General features: G+C 36.5%; 1 long non-coding RNA gene across 2 annotated transcripts; it reads left to right on the top strand.

Annotated features, from left to right (window-relative positions):
- Window positions 1-442: 442 nt before the first annotated feature.
- LOC122004380 lies at window positions 443-2,505 on the top strand. 2 transcript variants are annotated; one of them, XR_006118224.1, is made up of 5 exons: window positions 443-880; window positions 1,053-1,142; window positions 1,358-1,437; window positions 1,993-2,028; window positions 2,126-2,505. It is a non-coding gene; the product is annotated as an uncharacterized LOC122004380 (long non-coding RNA). The 2 variants fall into 2 exon arrangements; XR_006118223.1 differs by lacking the exon at window positions 1,993-2,028 and having other exon boundaries at window positions 2,126-2,500.
- Window positions 2,506-22,349: the final 19,844 nt, after the last annotated feature.

Below are 22,349 nucleotides of genomic sequence, written 5' to 3'. Positions count from 1 at the left end.
TCCTAAACATAGGCTTTCCCTTCCCGAGTATATTTCTCTCGTACTCAGACCCTCACGACTCATTTGACTCTTCTTTGCATCTTTAACCTCTTACCTTCAAGCCTACTTACTTTGGCTCTCGTCCCTCGGATGCATTCAAGCTTGTGGCTCATCCTCTATGTCATCTTTCGCGTATGCCTCGAAGTCCACTATAAGAAATTTGGGATTTCACAACACTTAAAAGACAACATTTTTTTTTAAAAATCGTTGTCTTTTTTTACAACATTTTTAGTAAAAAAACATTGTCTATTGGTGTTTTTTTTGTTCAAATACGGAAAAGTATTATCTATTGATATTTTTTTGGATCAAAGATAACACTTTTAAATTTGGAAAGATCTGAACCGTTGGATGCCACACTATAGAAGAGAGAAGCCTAGGGCTCTCTCTAAAAACAACGCGCGTCTCTTCAAGACATCTCCTCTCTCACGCCTCACACCGAATGCTGCAACCCCTCTTATGCCAAACGTCGACCTCAATCCACCGATCGACGTCCATCCTCCTCCATCTTCACCGTCATCCTACCTTCGATCCACTTCAGCTGCAGGTTCTTGATGTCCACGCCGTCGATCCTCACCGCGCCTGCATCTGTGTCGTAGAATTGTTGTAGCAGCACAACGACCGTTGCATTCTCACTCCTGCTGGTGCCCACCAGCACCACCGTCTGCCCTGCTGGGACCAGAAGGCTGAAGTTCCTCAGCACAGACACCTCCGACCGTGAAGGGTACGCGAACAGGACCGAACCGAACGCCACCTCATTGCGCATCTCCTCCATTTTCAACCCTTTGGGATCCTCCACATCAATTCGTAGATGCCTATTGATTCAAACGAGATTACAAAGAAAGTAAGCTCCTTTTCCTATCTTTCTTCGCTTAAAGTTTTGATTTTCACTCAATTTCAGCATTTTTTTCTGTTGGAGATTTGGTTCCCCTTTTTGTAGCTCCTTTTCCGCTTTCAGTTCCATGTAATGCTCAAAGAATCGTAGAAAGATTAGTCATTTATATTGTTCCGTGTAGGAATCTTCCCTATTTGGATGGCCTTGGCCCGATGGTCATGGTTAACGCTACTGGTTTTGGCCGAATGGCTTGCTGTTTCCGGTGGAAGAGGTAAAATAACTCTTTTTTATGTCGTAGGAAATTTATAGTTTTTTCTCTGATAAAGTTGAGGAATTAGGTATGATTTTCTTATTTGCAAACCTTTGAATGTCTAGAAAGGCTAGGGTCCTGTTACCTCTGTTGGGCATTTTGTGTGAAAATTGGTATGCTTCTCTTTACATGCTTTTGATTCAAGATTTGTAATACTTGCTCATGTTGGTGAACAGAAATTGCGATCGAGCATGAAAGTAACTATCCTTGCTACAATCAAACTATTAAGAAGATACTTGTGGAATATGCTTCTGCTGTGAGTATCAATGATTATGCCAACATATTCAGATGTTTTCATTTGGGAAACCTTAAGTTCTTGTTTATGCAAGTAAATTCTATGCTTACACACTCAAACATAAAGGTTTTCTAAACTCTCCGTTGTTCTCAAGCTGATCTATTATGATTATATGGCTTTTTCTTGAAGTTAATTCCTGTGTTTCCCATCCTTACTGCATATCTAACATGTTTGCCAAATAATCCTCCCATTATAGCTTCTTATCTCCATAATCCCTTTACTAAAATCATATTAATTTCTGAATTGTTGTTAAGTATAGTGGTAGTAGAAAAGGCAATATGCTTCTTTTGTTGTTATGTAGGAATAGCATATGAGAAAGAAAGATTTACACATTTAATATTGCAAAAAAATCAATGTCGTCGGCCCTATAAATTGGCACTTTGGACTTAGTATCGATGTGGGCATAGAGTGGGAAAGAAAATTATGCTTGTGCATTCTTCTTGATGCCATTGCGATGGCTTGTTTGTTTAAGAATTAATATCTAAGTTGACTCAATAATGACTGTTTATTTTTTAGGCTCAGGAAAATTGTGTTTAGTTGTGGAAGAAAAAGGTTTGACATCCTATAGCTTCACGTTAAGTAGCTATGATAAATATTTTCAAATCACAACTCTCATGGTGTTGCTTCATTTTGTGCACTGTCTTTTCAGATATTTTGAAGGTGAATGGAGGTATTCAGAAACTCCAACTAAACAGCTCGGGTATGGATGATTATAGGAGCAGCAACTACATGCTATGTGACACTGCATCCGAACCTCAAGGGTGTAACAAGAAAGTACTTCGACGAAGAACTATTAAGAAGACTTTGGGATTTAGGCGAGAAAATGGTTAAAACCAATGAGTAAAGAATATTCAAGGCAATAGGATAAGTAGTATCTATCAAGATCCTTTAAGTTCATCCAATAGGATGTAGTCGATAGGAGTAGTTTTGAGTATCTCCTAATTAAAATTTCTTTGTATGCAAGTAATTATGTTTATTATAGAAGTGTAAGGATGATAATTTGTATATCTATCTTAGTTGTTTATTTAATAATATGTTTTTGATTGAAATAGATTTATTTTCATTTATATTTTATTTGTCTTTGGTATTAAAAGATAACATTTTAAAACTTCTTATCTTTGGCTAAAAAAAATAGCACTTTTTTATGTATTGTGGAACTATTGTCTTTGCTAAAAAAGACAATGCTTTTTATGTGTTGTCTTTAACAAAGACAATACTTTTTATGCGTTGTCTTTGTAAAAAATGACAACGCTTTTAAAACATTGCAAAAGCGTTGTCTTTGCTATAAACGATAACGCTTTTAAAGCATTGTCTTTGAGCAGACTTTTAACAACAGTGTTTTGAACAATGCTTTTTTAGCCACATAGACAACACTTTTAAAGCGTTATCTATTAGCTTTTTCTTGTAATGGTCGCTTCCCTTGGCTCTTATCCTTGCTGCCTTATCTACGGTCCCTCGGATGCTCCATCTTTCACCGAACCCGAAGCTATCAACCTAAGTCATATGTGTATTCTGTAAACCTGCACACTTATATGCACATATTAAATACAAGGTAAACTTATCTTAAATCCTTTGTCCAAACATCAAAACACATGACCGCATGGACCATTGAGATTGCTCCAACACATTATAACTTACGTGGTAGACTAGTTCGAGTATATACATTTATTATGTTGTTTACGATTGCATATGATGATATTATTTGTGAGACTGTATATTTTGATCTCTTTACACATTTGACCATGCACTACCATTTATGTATTATCTATCAAGTCATTTGGACTTACCACCCTATTGTACTTTATTTTTCTCAAAGAGCATGTAGATTATATGGAGTCGTTTAGAGAATTCTGACTGCTAGTCCCACATCACATTTGAGAATGATTTTCTATGTTATTTCCTTCTTCTTTTTTGGAATTTTGGATTTTAGGCTTGGTTATGCAATAGTTTAACTTGGTTGTGAATTTTAGCCTTGTGGCTACCTTTATTTAGTTATGTGGTTTGTTGTGTTAAGAAGGGTCATCTCACAGTCATTTATGTTTTCTATATTTTGCAAGGATTGTGTAAATACCTCTATATTGTTGTTGCTATATCTTATATTTTTCACTGTCTATTTATGTCTGTGTGGTGGACTCATATCATGTTGTATCGTACATTGTCACTAAGGGGTACCGTCTATTATGTCGGACAAGTATATCCCTAGTGTGTGACATTAACACCTAAGGTTATTCTCAAAATGAGAACACATTCCTACATTCTTATTTTATGAAGAACCACTCCACTCTAGGAGCTTACCTAAACTTACTCACTAAACATTCAGTCCTTTGGACCTATATGGACTTCTTTGGCTCAAGATCTGATCATCGACCTACCAGAGCTTTCTCCTAACTTGATATTTGGTCTTCTTTGACTTATAGAGTCCATCTTACTAGATGCCCAGTCCACTCATCCATATGAACTTCCTATATGATGTCCTTGATCTGCTAAAACTTCCACTATCTAGTATCCAGTCGAGCTGACCTACTAAGATTTTCCAGATTAAACTACTTGCACATTTGATCAATCCATTTGATCATAATAAGACTTAATCTTGAATCTTTGCCAACATCAAAACTCATGTTCAATTATGGTACTCCTTGTAATCTCCCCTTTTTGATATTTGACAACCTACTTTGAAGTTAAGTTAAATTAATAATATTTTTTTATTTTCAAAAACTCCCCTAAATTTAAACTTACTGAGGTTTTTTTTAAAGAAAAGTTCAAATTTTCAATACTTAACTTTTAACCTCATTTCTCCCCCTTTGATAGATATAAAAAATAAGGGAATTAGTGCACAAGCATATTTGAAACAAATTTCTAATACATTTTCAATAATTTATTTTAATCAAAATACTTTTTCAAAAATATTTTTGAATTTAAAATGTATTGTTCAAAAATATTTTTATGGTAATAATGTATTTTCAAAAATATTTTTAAGGCAATAATGCATTTTCAAATATATTTTTAAAATCATAATGCATTGTTCAAAAATATTTTTAAGGTAATAATGCATTTTCAAAATATTTTTAAGTCAATAATGTATTTTCAGAAATATTTTTAATCTCAAAAATGAATTTTTAATGATAAATATTTTTCAAGATATTTTTTAAAAGTATGCTAAGTCAAAAGAGATATGTAGAGAGTTAGAAAAATAAATTTTCAAAAAGTATATTTTGAAGAATAGGAAATAGTGTGTACTCAAAAATTATTTTTAAAGAAGAGGGTATCATTAAAATAATTTTTAAAAATATTTTTGAAAGGATTTTCAAAATATTTTTCAAAGGAAAAATCGAAAGAAATTTTTAAAGAAATTTTTAAAATATTTTTTAAAGGAAAAATTAAAATATTTTTGAAAAATAATTTTGAAAATATAGACACCCCTTAACTTGATACTCTCTTAGGACATTTAATAAGTGTTTTGCAATAAAATATTAATGTTTGCAATCATTTAACTTAAGCAATTTTTAAAAGTAAACATATCAAAATGATTTTAAAAATATTTTTTAAAATAAATCATCTATTAAATTATCATTATCAAAATGTCTAAGTTTAGTTTTAAGTCGATTATTAAATTCCTAGCTTTCTCTAAGTTAATCAAGTTAAGTGATAGATTCTAAAGAATTATTAATGTGATGGATCACTCAACTTAATCAATGTTCAACTCAGATTTATGATGATGTACTAATATAAATATATGAAATCTAGGCTTGAACCTAAACATTTCACACTATTTAAGTGTCTCAATACATAGCAAGATAACCTTAATGCACTTGTAAGATGTTGACTTCTTACATCTATAGGTTTATGCTGTCTATGATATAACCTTAGCTAGTTCCAAATTTATTGAATTTTTATAAAAGTAACAAAAATAGAATTTTCATTTAAAAAAATAAATTTTTTTTATAAATAGAATTTTTATACCAGTAGTATGCACCGAAGAGATCAGTGACCTGCTAAGTGAGATTCTGATAACACACCGTTTGGATGCCTCCCATTAGTCCCGATCAGAGAAGAACGTTACAATGAGAACTAAATAGGTAAAAATCTATGAATTCTTAAGGTTTTCAAATGAAGTGTACTTCTGTTGGTTGCCTCCTGGTGGTGGCGCCCAATCCGGACCCTACTTGTGGTGGTACGGGTCGCTACTCTAAGAATGAATTGACCAGAAGGGCGTCGCTGGTTGATCTGCTGCTTCTCGTCGCTGGTTGATCTACTAGAGATGACACAAGTAGTGAAGGCAACGATGCCCCAGGGTGCAGAACCGCTGACAATCAAACTTAAGAAATCGTCGAATATGTGGCAGCTCAACCAGTGGTGAGTTGGACGTCGCCGAAACTGTCAAGATATGGTGGCAACACACCAGATGACGTGGTGAGGGAGAGGCCGGGGATGAAGAAAGAGCACTATCGATGATGGATTGCTCGTGTGAGAGGGGAGAAGGAAGGAAGATCAGGTTTGGTTCGCGTGAGAGGTGAGAGCTAGCCCTTTATAATTGGCTACCTATGGTTAATGCAATTAAATCCTAAGTTAACTCCTTAATTAACTCCCACATTAAATGAGTATTCCAAATATGCTCTCCTAAATCCATCCGCTTCATCCCCTTAAACGCTTCATATAAACTATATTTAAATCCCAAAAGTTTTCTAAAAATTTTTAAAAAATCCAATAAAATTATTTCTCTATTATTATTATTATTATTATTATTATTATTATTATTATTATTATTATTATTATTATTTTGTCGTACCTTACATCCTCCCCCACTAATCAAAATTTGGTCCTCAAATTTACTACTTACCCGTAATAAGCAAGCAATAGTATGTAAACTCCTACCAATTACTGAAATAAACATTACACACCTCCAGTAAACAAGTGTGGATATCTAGCTCGGATCTCATCTTCCAACTCCCAGGTTGCTTCCTCATTCGAGTGGTACTGTCATCTGACTTGATGAGTCAGATTGTTTTATCCCGTAACTGGCGCTCTTTGCTATCCAGAATCTGTACAGGAACCTCCTCATAGGATACATCTGGATGGAGTGCAATTGATACATCTATGAGAATATGCGAAGGGTACGATACCAACTTTCTCAATATGGATACGTGGAATACATGATGCACCCCGGTGAGTGATGGTGGTAGCGCCAGCCGATACGCTACCTCACCTATCCTCTCGAGAATATGGAAGGGCCCAATATAGCGATGAGCTAACTTACCCTTCAACCTAAACCTTTTAACCCCTGTTTTAGGAGACACCCACAAAAACACATGATCATTAACAGAAAACTCCAGAGGTCTTCGCCTTCGATTTGCATAACTTTTCTTATGATCATGAGCTTCTAACAACCTGCGCCTGATAGTGCGAACCAACTCTGCATCACGCTAAATGCTTTGTGGTCCCAAGATTTGTGGTTCCCCAACTTCTTCCCATAAGGTGGGAGATCTACATGCTCGGCCATACAATGCTTCGTAAGGTGCCATTTATATTGCTGAATGATAGCTATTATTGTAGGCAAATTCCACTAGGTGTAAATGATCCTCCCAACTACTTTTGAAATCCATGACACATGATCTCAGCATGCCCTCTAATGTCTGTATAGTACACTCTGACTGACTATCTGTCTGAGGGTGGGAAGATGTACTGAATCGTAACTCTGTACCCATAGCCTGCTGTAGGCTCTGCCAGAACTATGAAGTGAACCGTGGATCCCTGTCCGAAATAATACTCAGGGGTACACCGTGAATTCGAGTGATCTCTCTACAATACAACACCACTAGCCAATCCAAAGAGTCTGTCTTATGGATCAGTAGGAAATGAGCAGATTTAGTTAACCGATCAATGATTACCCAAATTACATCGTGTGCTCTTCGTGTCTTGGGTAACCCCACAACGAAATCCATTATGATATGCTCCCATTTCCATTCTGGTAAATGTATCTTTTGGAGTAATCTAGATAGCCTCTAATGTTCGGCCGTCACTTGCTGACACACAAGACATCGATCAACAAAATCTGCAATATCCTTCTTCATGCCTATCCACCAATATGAACATCTTAGATCCCTATACATGCATGTGCCCCCTAGATGTATCGCAAATCTAGATCGATGAGCCTCCTGGAGTAGGTCTTCCTTAATCGAATGTGTCTCAGAACACACAATATTCCCTGGAAATACAGAATTCCATTCTCATCACAAGAAAAACCCTATCTGCCATCCTGAGAAAACTCTATTACATAAAAATTGCAAATGCTGATCAGTAACCTGAGCTTCCTTAATCCGCTCGATAATAAGTGACAGGGCAACCATAGATATTAGAATACCTTGCTTCATCTGACCTTGCTCCACTAATCCCAGATCAGAAAATTACTGTACCAATTCTGTAACTATCACTCAGTGACTAGCAAGAACTCCTCGGGATTTTCAACTCAAAGCATTAGCTACCACATTGGCTTTCCCTGGGTGATAGTTGATTGTACAATCATAATCCTTCAAAAATTCCATCCATCTCCTCTGTCTCAGATTCAATTCCTTCTGAGAAGATAAATACTTAAAACTCTTATGATCTATGAAAATCTCAAAAGTAATCTCATATAGATGATGTCTCCAAATTTTCAACGAAAATATGATAGCCGCTAATTTTAAATCATGAACTAGATAATTCTTCTCATGCTCCTTCAATTGACAAGAGACATATGCAACAACTTGCCCATGCTGCATGAGTACTACACCTAACCCATGCAATGATGCATTTATGAATAGGGATGTAAATGAACCAAATGGTTTGCGAGCTATTCGGAACTCAATTCGGTAAAAAGCTCGTTCGAGTTCGTTCGTTTATCTTATCGAGCCGAGCTCGAGCTCAATTTCGAGCTCGACAGTTTTATCGAGCCGAGCTCGAGCTTAAGGATATTCGACTCGTGAGCTCACGAACATGTTCATTTATAGGCTCACGAGCCAAAAAAACGAGCCTTAAATTGAGCCAAAAAATGAGCTCTAAAACAAGTCAAAAAAATGAGCTCTAAAATGAGTCTTAAAATGAGCTTTAAAATGAGCCAAAAAATGAGCTCTAAAACGAGCCAAAAATGAGCTCTAAATGAGCCTGAAAACGAGCCCGAGCTCGCTTAATGAGTTAGGCTCGTTAACTTTGATAATCGAGCTAATAACGAGCCGAGCTCGAACTGTTCGCGAGCTTGATAATTCTAAAATGAGTCGAGCTCGAGCCTTGTGATAAAAGCTTGATTCGAGCTCAAGCCGAGCTCGAGCCCGAATATAACTTAAATGAGCCGAGCTAGAGCCTAATACTGTTTGGCTTGGTTTAGCTCATTTACATCCCTATTTATGAACAGTACAAAGCCATCATCACCAAAAGGAAGTACTAATATAGGTGTGGCAATGAGTCTTTGCTTGAGTTCCTCAAAACTCATCTCGTAAGACTTTATCCAACCAAACTTCACTCCCTTTTTGGTCAGCTAAGTCAAAGGCAGAGCTATGTTAGAGAAACCCTCAACAAATATCTGGTAATACCTAGCCAGACCGAGGAAGCTACGAACCTCCTGTACTGACTTTGGCTGCTCTCAACTGGTAATCACCTCTATCTTCTATAGGTCCATAGATATGCCTCTGCTGGAGACAATGTGTCTTAGAAATCCCATAGAAGGTAGCCAAAACACGCATTTGCTGAACTTCACATAGAGATGTTCTCACCGAAGCATCTCCAAAATCATACGAAGATGTTGTCCATGTGTAGGACCGTTGGATTCGATAGAGGGGGGGTGAATATCGATTCGAGAAAACAAGAGTTTAAGCGCAGCGGAAAAAGATAAAGTAGACACAAATATTTTTACTTCGTTCGGAGCCTGTGACGACTCCTACTCGAAGGCCCGTGGTCCTTGACCACTTTCGTTGGGCAATTACTAGCAGATCGAAATATGATTACAGAAAAAGTACAGGAGATGCTAGTAATAATAAAGCAATACCGACAAAGAAAAAATTAAACAAAAACCGGAAGAGCACTTTTGTCGGAGCGTCGTTGACGTCGCACTTGAACGTCGAGCAGCAAGATCAGCAGAAGAGTTCTCAGTCAAAGTTCATTTTGAAGCTCCTGTCTGGGGCTTCTTTTATATGCTGTTCCGGGCGCCTAGATCCCGGGCGCCTGGAGTGTGACGTAACATCTCAAATCAAGATGCTCCACGTAGCGACGAGGTGTCTAGATAAAATTCGCCTTCCGGGCGCCCGGACCACCTTGTTTCAGAAAGACTCCTTTTTCCTGCAAAACAAGGTTAGTCCGAGGCAAATATATATCCTGTAAAACAAATGGTTAGCACAGTTAAAGTTCAACAGATAGATAAAGAGAGTATGACTTAGATTCCGTCTTTCCGAGACCGGAATCTAGTCACGATCTCGACTTAGACATCCGAAATGGATCTAAGCCGGATCGACGCCTAATGTCCCCTTCCCGGGAACGCGTCCTTACAGTCACTCCCCTCCAGTGACTTACCTCACTTACCTGCCAGACGTCCGGTCAGCCCGTCGACCCGTCTGGACTTCTCGCCTAGAGTCTGGTCAGCCCGTCGACCTGCTTGGACTTCTCGCCAGCTATCCGGTCAGCCCGTCGACATAGCTGGACTTTTCCTGCACACTTGATCAAAGTGTCAGACAACAACACAACTAACTTAACCTATTTGTCATTCATCAAAACCTGGGTTAGACCGTTAGTGCTACCCGCACCAACAATCTCCCCCTTTTTGATGGAATGACAACCTGGTTAAGTTAGTGAAAGCATATGTACGAAACAACATGCATTTGTGTGGTTTTGAAGTCAGTTTGTGTTTTCAAATTGGTTTAGCTAACTTAACCACCTAACCCTCCTCCCCCTTTGGCATTCATCAAAAAAAAAAACAAGGGTAAACAATCATAGTGTAGAGTTACTGAATAACACTTAAACAATCATAGGTCAGAATTTAAGGACAAAAGTACAATTTTTCAATCCAAGAAAAGATCAAGTTGACTTGGGGGAGTATAAAGTTTTGAAAACTTGTATAAAGCAGTAGTTTTTAGCTTTTAGAAAAATTTCAAGATTTAAATTTTCAAACATAAGTGTATATTTTCAAAATTAAGGAAAATGAGTTTGAGAAGCTTAGTTTGTAAACTAATTTTTTCGTAAAATTTAATCTTGCAATCAAATTTTAAGAACTAGATTCAGGACAATATTCAAAGTAAAGTTAAATTGAATTTAAATCTTTACTTTTAGTTTTCAAAGGATATTGGTAAAAGTAAGATCATATTTTTAGAATGTTTTTGTAAAATTTGTTTTTCAAAATCAAATTTTCAAAGTTCAAAACCTTTCAAACTTTCAAATTTTTGTAAAAAATTTCACAATTTTTAAACAAGGTGTTTTTAAACTTTGATTTTCAAAATTAAGTTTAAAATTCAATTTGGAAAACTAAAGTAGTTTTATTTCTCCCCTTGAATTTGATATTTAACTTTAACCAGCTGTCTAACCAATTAGGTACTAACTAACTATCAAAAGATAGTAGCTTTCACTTGGTTAGTCAGATTAAGTTAATTATAATCAATCAGTGTTTGACTTGACTGATGAACTTTAATCTGATTAATATCTGAATTGTATTTAACGTCCAGACTTATGCTGATGCACTGAAATAAGCATCTTAAGTCCAGACAGTTGGCCTATGCATCTCACCCCTTTCTATGTTTATCAAACACAAGCAAGGTAAACCTAAGGTGTTGGTGAGATGCTCAAAAACTAGTCCTATGGATACATGCTTTCTAAGGATTCAAAACTAGTCTAAGGCCAAAACTGTTTTTGAAAATCTAAAAATGGAAAGTTTGAAAACAAACAAGTTTAACCTATAAGTTGGTAAAATCATTTTTGAAAGTATTTTTGAAAGATCCTAGTCTATTAAGCACATCCCTAATTTTCGTCGTAAGTTGCTAAATTCACTTTCAGGGAGAGGTTTTGTAAAAATGTCAGCTAAATTTGATTTGGACTCAATGTACTTGAGTTCAATGTCGCCTTTAGTAACATGATCCCTGATGAAGTGGTGTTTAATTTCAATATGTTTGGTTCTTGAATGATGCACAGGATTCTTGGTTAAGTTAATTGAACTTATATTGTCAATTAATACTTTTACATTTGTGATATTTAAGTTGAAATCTTTTAGAGTATGCATCATCCATAATATTTGTGCAACACATTCGCCTATAGCTATGTATTCTGACTCAGTTGTAGACAGAGCAACACAATGTTGCTTTCTACTAAACCAGCTAACAAGTGATGAACCTAATAATTAGCATCCACCACTTGTGCTTTTGCGGTCTAATTTGCATCCAGCATAATCTGAGTCAGAATACCCTATTAGTTCAAAATTACTTGTCCTAGGATACCAGATTCCTACATTTGTTGTTCCTTTAAGATATCTAAAGATTCTTTTAACCTGTGTCAAATGGGATTCCTTAGCACAAGTTTGGTATCTAGCACACATACTAACTAAAAATAAAATATCAGGTCGGCTTGCAGTTAGGTACAGTAGGCTACCTATTGCACTTCTATAATATTTTAAGTCAACTGGTTTTCCATTTGGGTCACTATCTAAGATTGTGTTTACAGCCATCGGTGTTTTTATTTCTTTTGTATTTTCCATTCCGAATTTTTTTAAGTAATTCTTTGGTGTATTTATGTTGAGAGATATAGTTTCCTTCATTTGTCTGTCTGATTTGTAATCCTAAGAAATAGGTTAGTTTTCCCACTAAGCTCATTTCAAACTCTTTTTCCATTAGATTAATAAATTCTTCTAAAAATTCTGAATTTGTTGAGCCAAATATTATGTCATCCACGTATATTTGTGCAATAAATATGTTTGTATTTAATGATTTGACAAACAAGGTTGGGTCAATTTGACCTTGTTTGAATCCTTTAGATGTTAGGTAAGATGTTAGCCTCTCATACCACGCCCTGGGTGCTTGTTTAAGTCCATATAAGGCTTTCTTTAATTTAAAAACATAATCAGGGTGTTCTAAGCTTTCAAAACCAGGAGGCTGACCTACATAAACTTCTTCTCTGATTAGTCCATTAAGAAAGGCAGACTTAACATCCATTTGGTATAGTTTAAATCCCTTATGGGCTGCATAACTTAGTAACATTCTAATGGATTCTAATCTGGCTACTGGGGCATATGTTTCGTCATAGTCAAGTCCTTCAACTTGACTAAATCCTTTGGCAACCAGTCTAGCCTTATTTCTAGTAATTTCCCCAGTTTCACTTAGTTTGTTTCTGAATACCCATTTTGTTTCTATTATTTTCTTATTTTTAGGTGGTGGGACTAGGTCCCAGACCTCATTACGCTCAAATTGGGCTAGTTCTTCTTGCATAGCTATAATCCAATCTGGGTCTAGTAGGGATTCATCCACAGTTTTAGGTTCAATTTTTGAAATTAATGAGATTTGACTTAGGTTTCTAAAGGATGATCTGGTTTGAACTCTTAAGTCTGGGTCACCAATTATTTGATCAGTTGGATGATTTGGGTTTACCCTTATTGTTTTAGGAGGTTGATTCTCTTGATGTTGTTCCTCGTCTTCATGATTTAGAGTTTGGTTGGTTTCTGGAACAAACTCTGGGGGTTGTGTAGGTTCTATGTCTTGTTTAGTTTCTTTAAATTTTACATTAGTAGTTTCTTTAATTTTTAAGGTAACTTTATTATAAATTCTGTAGCCTCTACTGTTTAGGGAATATCCTACAAAAATTCCATTTTCAATTTTAGAGGTGAATTTTCCTAAGTGTTCTCTTGTATTTAAGATAAAAACTGGGCACCCAAATACCTTAAAGTATTTTATGTTTGGTTGTTTATTATAAAATATTTCGAAGAAAGTTTTGTTATGAGTTCTATTACATAGCAGGCTGTACTAACGGCTTCTGCCCAAAAGTATTTAGGTAGGTTATACTCATTTAACATTGTTCTAGAAGCTTCAAGTAAGGTTCTATTTTTTCTTTCTACAATTCCATTTTGTTGGGGGGTTTTAGGGCATGAGAACTCATGATGGTAACCGTTTTCTAGACAAAAACTGTTAAAGTTGTGATTTTTAAATTCTCCCCCATTGTCACTCCTAATTCTTTTAATTTTAATATCTTTTTCGTTTTCAATCTGTTTACAAAAATTTGTAAGAATTTCAAAAGTTTCATCTTTATGTTTTAAGAATTTTACCCAAGTAAACCTAGAGTAATCGTCTATAATTACTAAACAGTATAAGTTTCCATTAATGGATTTGACTCCATGGGAGTCAAAAAGATCTAAATGTAGAAGTTCTAAGATTGAGTTAGTTTGTGGTTGATTTGTTTGTTTGTGGGTTGACTTAGTTTGTTTTCCTTGTTGACAAGCATTACATATAGTTGAATCTAAGTTAGGTAACTTCGGTAAGCCTTTTACAAGTCCATTTAGTTTACTTATATTTCTAAAGTTGGTGTGAGACATTCTCCTATGCCATAACCAAGTTTCTTCTTTTTGTGTTAAATAACACTTAATGGAAGAAATGGTTAAGTTGATGACATAGATGTTGTCTTTTCTAAAACCTTTTAGGCTTATGGTAGGATTATCTAGATGTTTGATTGAGCATTCTGTAGATAGAAACTTGACCTTATACCTAGTATCACACAATTGACTTATACTTAGAAGATTATATTTAAAGTTTTCAACAAGTAAGACATTTGTAATTATAAAGTCTGATTTTAATTCAATATTACCTATACCAATTACCTTGAGTTTGCCGTTGTTTCCAAAGGCAACTGTTCCTAGGCTTTTGTAAGTGAGTTGAGTGAACTTGGTGTGATCTCCAGTCATATGTTTGGAGCAACCACTGTCCAAAATCCACTTGGTTTCCTACAGTAAGTAGGATTTTGAAGTTAGTCTTTCGAGCATGCATTAATTTAAGTTTAAAATTAAGATTTTGAGATTAATTTAAGTTTTAAAATTGAAATTTTGAAATTAATTTAAGTTTTAAAATTAAAAATTTGAAATTTCGAAATTAATTTAAGTTTTAAAAATTAAAATTTTGAAATTAATTTAAGTTTTAAAATTAAAAATTTGAAATTAATTTAAGTTTTAAAAATTAAAATTTTGAAATTAATTTAAGTTTTAAAATTAAAATTTTGAAATTAATTTAAGTTTTAATTAATTTAAGTTTTAAAAATTAAAATTTTGAAATTAATTTAAGTTTTAAAAATTAAAATTTTGAAATTAATTTAAGTTTTAAAATTAAAATTTTGAAATTAATTTAAGTTTTAAAAATTAAAATTTTGAAATTAATTTAAGTTTTAAAATTAAAATTTTGAAATTAATTTAAGTTTTAAAATTAAAATTTTTGAAATTAATTTTTAAGTTTAAAAATTGAAATTTTGAAATTAATTTAAGTTTTAAAATTAAAATTTTGAAATTAATTTTAGTTTTAAAAATTAAAATTTTGAAATTAATTTAAGTTTTTTAAAAAAATTTTGAAATTAATTTAAGTTTTAAAAATTAAAATTTTGAAATTAATTTAAGTTTTAAAATTAAAATTTTGAAATTAATTTATGTTTTAAAAATTAAAAATTTGAAATTAATTTATTAAGCCTTATTCATCTCACCCGATCTATATTATCAATCAAGGAATCCTATGATTTTGTGAGATGAAATTGGTTTGATTACAGAGCTTTGGTTTAACTTGTGTTAGATTCAGACTTAGCTTTGGTTTCCACAAATAGGCATTCTTCGAATAAATTTCTAAGCTTGGTGAGTCACAAGGACATCATTAGAAGTAACCAACCTTTCGAGGTTTTCTGAATAGTCCTATCCACGGAACTTAGTACTACATCTTGGTCTAACTGGTTAGGATTCGTTTAAGGGTAGCTTCGGTCAGTTCCACTTGGCCAAATGCACCAGATCGAAACCATATCTTTCTAGACATGCGATGCCCAAGTTTCCCTAACGTACTATCATCCAAAAATTTCACCAGTACCATGATTCAAGTTAAACTTGGTCTCTAATTAACTAATCCTAATTACCCTGCCGGGTTGGTAAATTTTGGGTTACCCTATCGGGTAAGTTAGTTTTGGAGGTGCCAGCTATTCTGGAGCCTCCCCCTGAATTATTGGCCATTAATTTAAGTTTTGATTTTAGGCTTGTGTCGATTCTTTTTATAGTTATAGTTAACTTGGTGATAATTTTGTTGTTTTTTAAACTGTTTAGATTTTGAATTTGATTTAGGTTTGTATTTTGGATTTTGGTTTGGTTTATTTATATAATGTATTTTTTCTTTATGTATATAATATTGATTAAGTCCTACTTGCGTGGTTAGACACGCTTTCGGAACCCAAGCTAGATTGATTGACTTGTATTGGGTTATTAATGATTTGAAGGTTTTATTTGAATTCGACTTATATCCTAATCCGGTTTTATTATAACATGCTTTTTGATTATTTAGGATTAAGTCTAAATTTTTTGATCTTGTTGTGAATTTTTCTAACATCTCCTTTAAATTGTTTATTTCATTTTTTAATGATAAATTCTCCTCCTCAAGTGTTAGATCTTGAGTTGGATTTGAATTTTTTAATTGTTCCTTGAGGTTTTGATTTTCCTTAAGAAGTAATTTGTTTTCATTTTCTACTTTGGTTAATTTACTATTTAAACAAGAAATGATTCTAAAGAACTTTTTGTTTAAATTAAGATATACCTCATTCGAGCCTTCGGAAACGAGTACGGACTCGTGGCTTGTTTCGGGTTCAGACCCGTCGTCATCTTCCGACTCGTTATCTGTTTCGGCTTCGCGGGCCATCAGTGCGAGGTGGCTCTGATGTTTCTGCTCTTCTTCCTCTGATTCGTCCGAGGAGTCGTCCCACGTTGCTTTGAGTGCTTTCCTTTTTGTTGGTTTTGGTTTGTCGAACTTTAGTTTTGGGCATTCGTTCTTGTAATGTCCCTTTTTGTTGCACCGTAGCAAGTCACGTTCTTTTGTTCTGAGGGAGAGCTGATCTTTTGAAGATCCTTTTTGCTGAAGCTCCTCTTTTTCCTGGTGAACATTTTTCTTACCAAGTTCACCAGGTGTTCTTCGTTTTCGGAGTCTTGGTCAGATTCTTCTTCAACTTCAGGCTTGCTTTTCTTGGAGGAACCTGCAAATAAGGCTACACCTTTCTCGGCTCCAGCATTAGTTTGTTCGTGTAATTCTAATTCACAAAACAGCTCATCCAATTTTAATTTAGAAAGATTCTTAGAAATTTTGTAGGCATCCACTATTGATGCCCACAAACTATTACGTGGAAAAGCGTTTAGAGCGTACCTTATTAAGTCTCTGTTCTCCATTTGATGGCCTATTGCATGAAGCCCGTTGAGGATGTCCTTGATCCTCGCGTGTAGTTGATTCGCTGTTTCTCCTTCCTGCATTTTTATATTAAAAATTTTATTTAGAAGCAGGTCTCGTTTTGTTACCTTAGCGTCGCTTGTTCCCTCGTGCAGTTCGATCAGCTTGTCCCATAGTTCTTTAGCGTTTTTGTGTGGACCGACTCGGTTCAGTTCTTCTCTTGTCAATCCGCACTGTAGAGTGTTGATCGCTTTATTTTCTGTTGATGCTTTTTTCTTGAGATCTGCTGTCCAGTCTTCAGGATCCACTAGATTCCCGGCGTTGTCCACTGGAATTTTATAAGGTTTCATAATGCTCATCCACTGGTCGAAGTCTGTCTTGAGGTAGACCTCCATTCGCTTCTTCCAGTAAGGGAAGTCGTCCCCGTTGAAGAGTGGAGGTCGTATTGTGCTGAATCCTTCTTGTTGGGACATTCTGTGCACAGATAAATAACCAAGAAAAAATATCCCAAGACTTGGTCTTGGATTAGTAGTGCGGGAAGAAAAAGATAAAAAAAACTAGATTCGTGTTGCACTAATTTAAATTGATTAGTTAAATATTAATTTATCGAAACACCAGTTTTAAAATTAATTAAAAAAATTCACCCCTGTCTGATTGGTGGTTGCACCAAATCAGAGCGGTACTTGCTCTGATACCACTTGTAGGACCGTTGGATTCGATAGAGGGGGGGGTGAATATCGATTCGAGAAAACAAGAGTTTAAGCGCAGCGGAAAAAGATAAAGTAGACACAAATATTTTTACTTCGTTCGGAGCCTGTGACGACTCCTACTCGAAGGCCCGTGGTCCTTGACTACTTTCGTTGGGCAATTACTAGCAGATCGAAATATGATTACAGAAAAAGTACAGGAGATGCTAGTAATAATAAAGCAATACCGACAAAGAAAAAATTAAACAAAAACCGGAAGAGTACTTTTGTCGGAGCGTCGTTGACGTCGCACTTGAACGTCGAGTAGCAAGATCAGCAGAAGAGTTCTCAGTCAAAGTTCATTTTGAAGCTCCTGTCTGGGGCTTCTTTTATATGCTGTTCCGGGCGCCTGGATCCCTTCCGGGCGCCTGGAGTGTGACGTAACAGCTCAAATCAAGATGCTCCACGTAGCGACGAGGTGTCTGGATAAAATTCACCTTCCGGGTGCCCGGACCACCTTGTTTCAGAAAGACTCCTTTTTCCTGCAAAACAAGGTTAGTCCGAGGCAAATATATATCCTGTAAAACAAATGGTTAGCACAGTTAAAGTTCAACAGATAGATAAAGAGAGTATGACTTAGATTCCGTCTTTCCGAGACCGGAATCTAGTCACGATCTCGACTTAGACATCCGAAATGGATCTAAGCCGAATCGACGCCTAATGTCCCCTTCCCGGGAACGCGTCCTTACAGTCACTCCCCTCCAGTGACTTACCTCACTTACCTGCCAGACGTCCGGTCAGCCCGTCGACCCGTCTGGACTTCTCGCCTAGCGTCCGGTCAGCCCGTCGACCCGCTTGGACTTCTCGCCAGCTATCCGGTCAGCCCGTCGACCTAGCTGGACTTCTCGCCAAGCGTCCGGTCAGCCTGTCGACCCGCTTGGACTTCTCGCCAGCTATCCGGTCAGCCCGTCGACCTAGCTGGACTTTTCCTGCACACTTGATCAAAGTGTCAGACAACAACACAACTAACTTAACCTATTTGTCATTCATCAAAACCTGGGTTAGACCGTTAGTGCTACCCGCACCAACACCATGTTCCTCCTCTGATCGAGAATATATCAAAATATCATCGATGAATACAATGACAAAGTGATCCAGGAACTCAAGGAATACCCTGTTCATCAAATCCATGAAAATCGCTGGAGCATTGGTAAGTCCAAATGGCATTACTAAAAATTCATAGTGCCAATATTGAGTACGAAACGGTAACTTCTGTATATCGGTATCCCTCACTTTGAGCTGGTGATAGCTTGAGCACAAGTCGATCTTTGAATATACACAAGTATTCTTGAGTTGATCAAATAGATCCTCTATATGTGGTAGTGGATATTTATTCTTAATGGTCACCGCATTCAGCTGCCAATAATCGATGTATAATCTCAGCGATCCATCCTTCTTCTTCACGAAGACTACCTCCCCATGATGTAACGTTGGGATGGATGAATCCTTTATCTAACAACTCCTATAGCTGAATCTTTAGCTCCTCCAATTCTTTTGGTGCCATACGATACAGAGTCTTTGATACCAGTGCAGTACCCGGAATCAACTCAATTGTAAACTCTACTTGCCTTTTTAGGGGAAAGCCGGGAAGTTCATCTAGAAATACATCCGGGAACTCTCGGACTATAGGGACATCCGAAAGCTGAGATATGCAATCCTGCTCAACCTTGATCATGGATAATAAATATCCCTAACAACCCTAGGATAATAATCTCTGAGCTTGCAATGCTGAAATAATAGAAATATCATCATCTTTGGTACCCAAAAATACCCAAGATGGTTAACCTAGAGGTCTAAATGTGACCACTCTTGCACTACAGTCGATGGTGGCATAATTCATGGTCAACTATTCCATACCCAAAATGATGTCAAATTACAACATATCTAATACCTGTAGATCCACCATAAGTGTCTGACCCTCGAAATCCAATGGACATCATTTGACCTCCTGGCTGATGTTTAATATCTCGCTTGATGGAAGAGATACCATTAACCCATGCGTCCGACGCATCGGCAATCTACAGATCTTACCAAGAAATACTCGAGAAATGAAAGAATGGGAACTACCAGTATCTATCAATAATTCAGCAAGTAATGCATAAATAGAAATCATACCCTGGAAGATTGATCCCTCAGCCTGCTGTGCCTCCTCGAGTGTAATAGCATAAACTTGCCCGACCTCAGAATTCGGTGGTGGCATCCCTGGAGCATACTGGGGCTAGTTCAGTGGGCCAGTAGCTAACTGCTGAGATTGAGGTTGGTACGTCGAGTAAGGTCGAGGTAGAGGAGGTAAGTCCTGCTGTCTTGGATAAATCTGACAATAGGTAGCTACTGTAGGATACTATGCTGTCGCAGGTAACACAGTGTGCTCCTATCCCTGTATGTGATATACTTGTGAATGAGGAAGTCGCAGTTGCTACTGACGGGGAGCACTTTATGGTCCTTTTAGCCATCGAGTCTGAATCCCCTGAGCGGTAATCTTGGTCGCCTCCATCTGAGCCTTCAAAGTGCAATCACGGCTTACTTGTCCTAGAAGCTTACAGTAATAGCATACAACTTAGCCCAATGGACAATTGAGTTTGGTGTGACCATCAATACCATACTGATAACATATAGACCCACTAGATTGATCCTTCTGATTCTGCTGAGAGGGACAAGAAGAACCAACTGACGATTGCCCTATCTTTGGGAATCGATAAGACTCCTCCAAAGTAGCTTGTGACCCATGACCTTTATTTTGCCTTTTCTAACCCTAGTTTTGTTGCTTCTAATTTGAAGTTGCACCTTGAGCCTTTTGTGTATCTTTTTCTCGCTCCTGCGATACATGTCGCTATGTCATCTCAATAACCAAAGCTCAATCTAATGCCTCCCAGTAAGTGTTGGGGGTAAAGCTTGACATCCTGAGATGAATATATGCTGCGAGACCCTAGGTGAACTGATCCAACCGATCGCTATCCTGAGTAATAAGATGAGGGCAAAACTCAGTGCGTCAGTTAAATTCCACATCATACTCCATCACTGATCGTTCACCCTATTTAAGATTCAAGAATTCATGCTGGCGGGCCATACGAAAAGGTGTTGGGAAATACTGTCTCTCAAAAGCATCCTGAAATAGTGTCCAGGTAATATCCTGATCCTCTAATAACGCCTTCTGCTTCTTCCACCAGATAACAACCTGATCCTGCAAATGATATGCTGCTAATTCTGCTTTTTCCTCCTTAGTGCATGTCATGTACTCGAAAGTGTCTTCTAGATTTCCCAACCATAATCGAGCAATCTTAGGATCAAGAACACCATGGAATAAAGTAAATTGGTCCTTCACTGACCAAGCCAATAAGGGTATGCAAGCTTTATCACTCATCCAAGTGGTAGTGGCCAGAGTAGGTACTACTGATGGTACAGCTAGGGAAACCCCCTAAGGTTGGAAACTCTGATCCACTACTGGTGGTATAATAGATAGTTTCCCCTGAGTCCAAAAACCCTAATCACTGGTGGGGCCTTGGAGAGTCTGTCCACGGTTAACAGTCTCAACATCGGTAGGATTCTCAAAAGAATTCGCCTCCTGAGCAACCAGTTCAAGTCTCTCTGACTCAATAGGTCGTTTCTTTAGTCGCCCTGGACCCCGACGATGACCAATGGCTGACCCTTCATGCATCATACCTATTATAGTCAACAACATAGAACAAACAAGGGAATAAAATAATAGATATGTAACTTGCATCCTATAGCTTGGAGATGCCCTACCTCTACTAGGTCCCAAAACTCAAAAAAATCATATCGAGAAAACAAAACATGAAATCCAAAACACAAGAAATAAGCAGCTAAATCTATAGCTTTAATACCAATAAATTGTCATGCCCTAGAGGAGTACCTGCCTGACAAATGGACAACATCTCCTTTGTAATAGTGACAATATGAATCATATTTACAATGCCACACGGCTACTCACAAGCTATAATCAATAGCCCACATGGCTGGAACATACACAACCACGTAGTTATATACACAGCCCACTCTGCTAGAACAAAATGATCACAGCCACGTAGTTGTTTAATAAACAGCCCACACGACTATACTAAAAACACAGCGGAAAATACACGATAAACCCATAAACCAAAACGACACACTGCTAGCTGATTAGGCTTTACACAACAACCATCAGAAACATCAAAAGTAACCACAAGGCCAAACACTAAGTACACAACAAAATTATTACAATGCCAAGTATTTAAATCTAATGAAAAAACTATAAAAGCATAAAGCAAAGTAAAGACCATTCTCCGATATGACGTGGGACTAGCAAACAGGATACTCCAAGCGATTCCACAATCAACTACCTACTACCTGAGGAAAAATAATACACAAACGTGGTGGTGAGTGTGGGTCAGTCAGCAGGTAATAGATAAAATAGTGCATGATCTATATAAAAATATGGAGATCAAAGTATACTGTCTCAGTAGGGAAATAAGAATATGATCATACTGACATAAACAATGCACCTAATCATAACTGGCATAATAAATACACATACCCAATCTGGATCAAATGCCTAAAATCAAGATTGAAAATGACAAAATAAATGCGCATACCATATCTAGGATCAACACATACAATATAACGATCGATAAACTCACCGGGGATCATCAACATATCTGTTTATAACACCTATGCAATATAACCGACAACATATACATGTATAATAAATGATATGTATGAAGCATGACAACCATATGCAACAATCATAGCTCAA

The sequence above is a fragment of the Zingiber officinale genome, chromosome 1A, assembly GCF_018446385.1.
Source record: "Zingiber officinale cultivar Zhangliang chromosome 1A, Zo_v1.1, whole genome shotgun sequence".
Lineage (NCBI taxonomy): Eukaryota > Viridiplantae > Streptophyta > Magnoliopsida > Zingiberales > Zingiberaceae > Zingiber > Zingiber officinale.
This window is presented reverse-complemented; position numbering and strand designations above follow the sequence as displayed.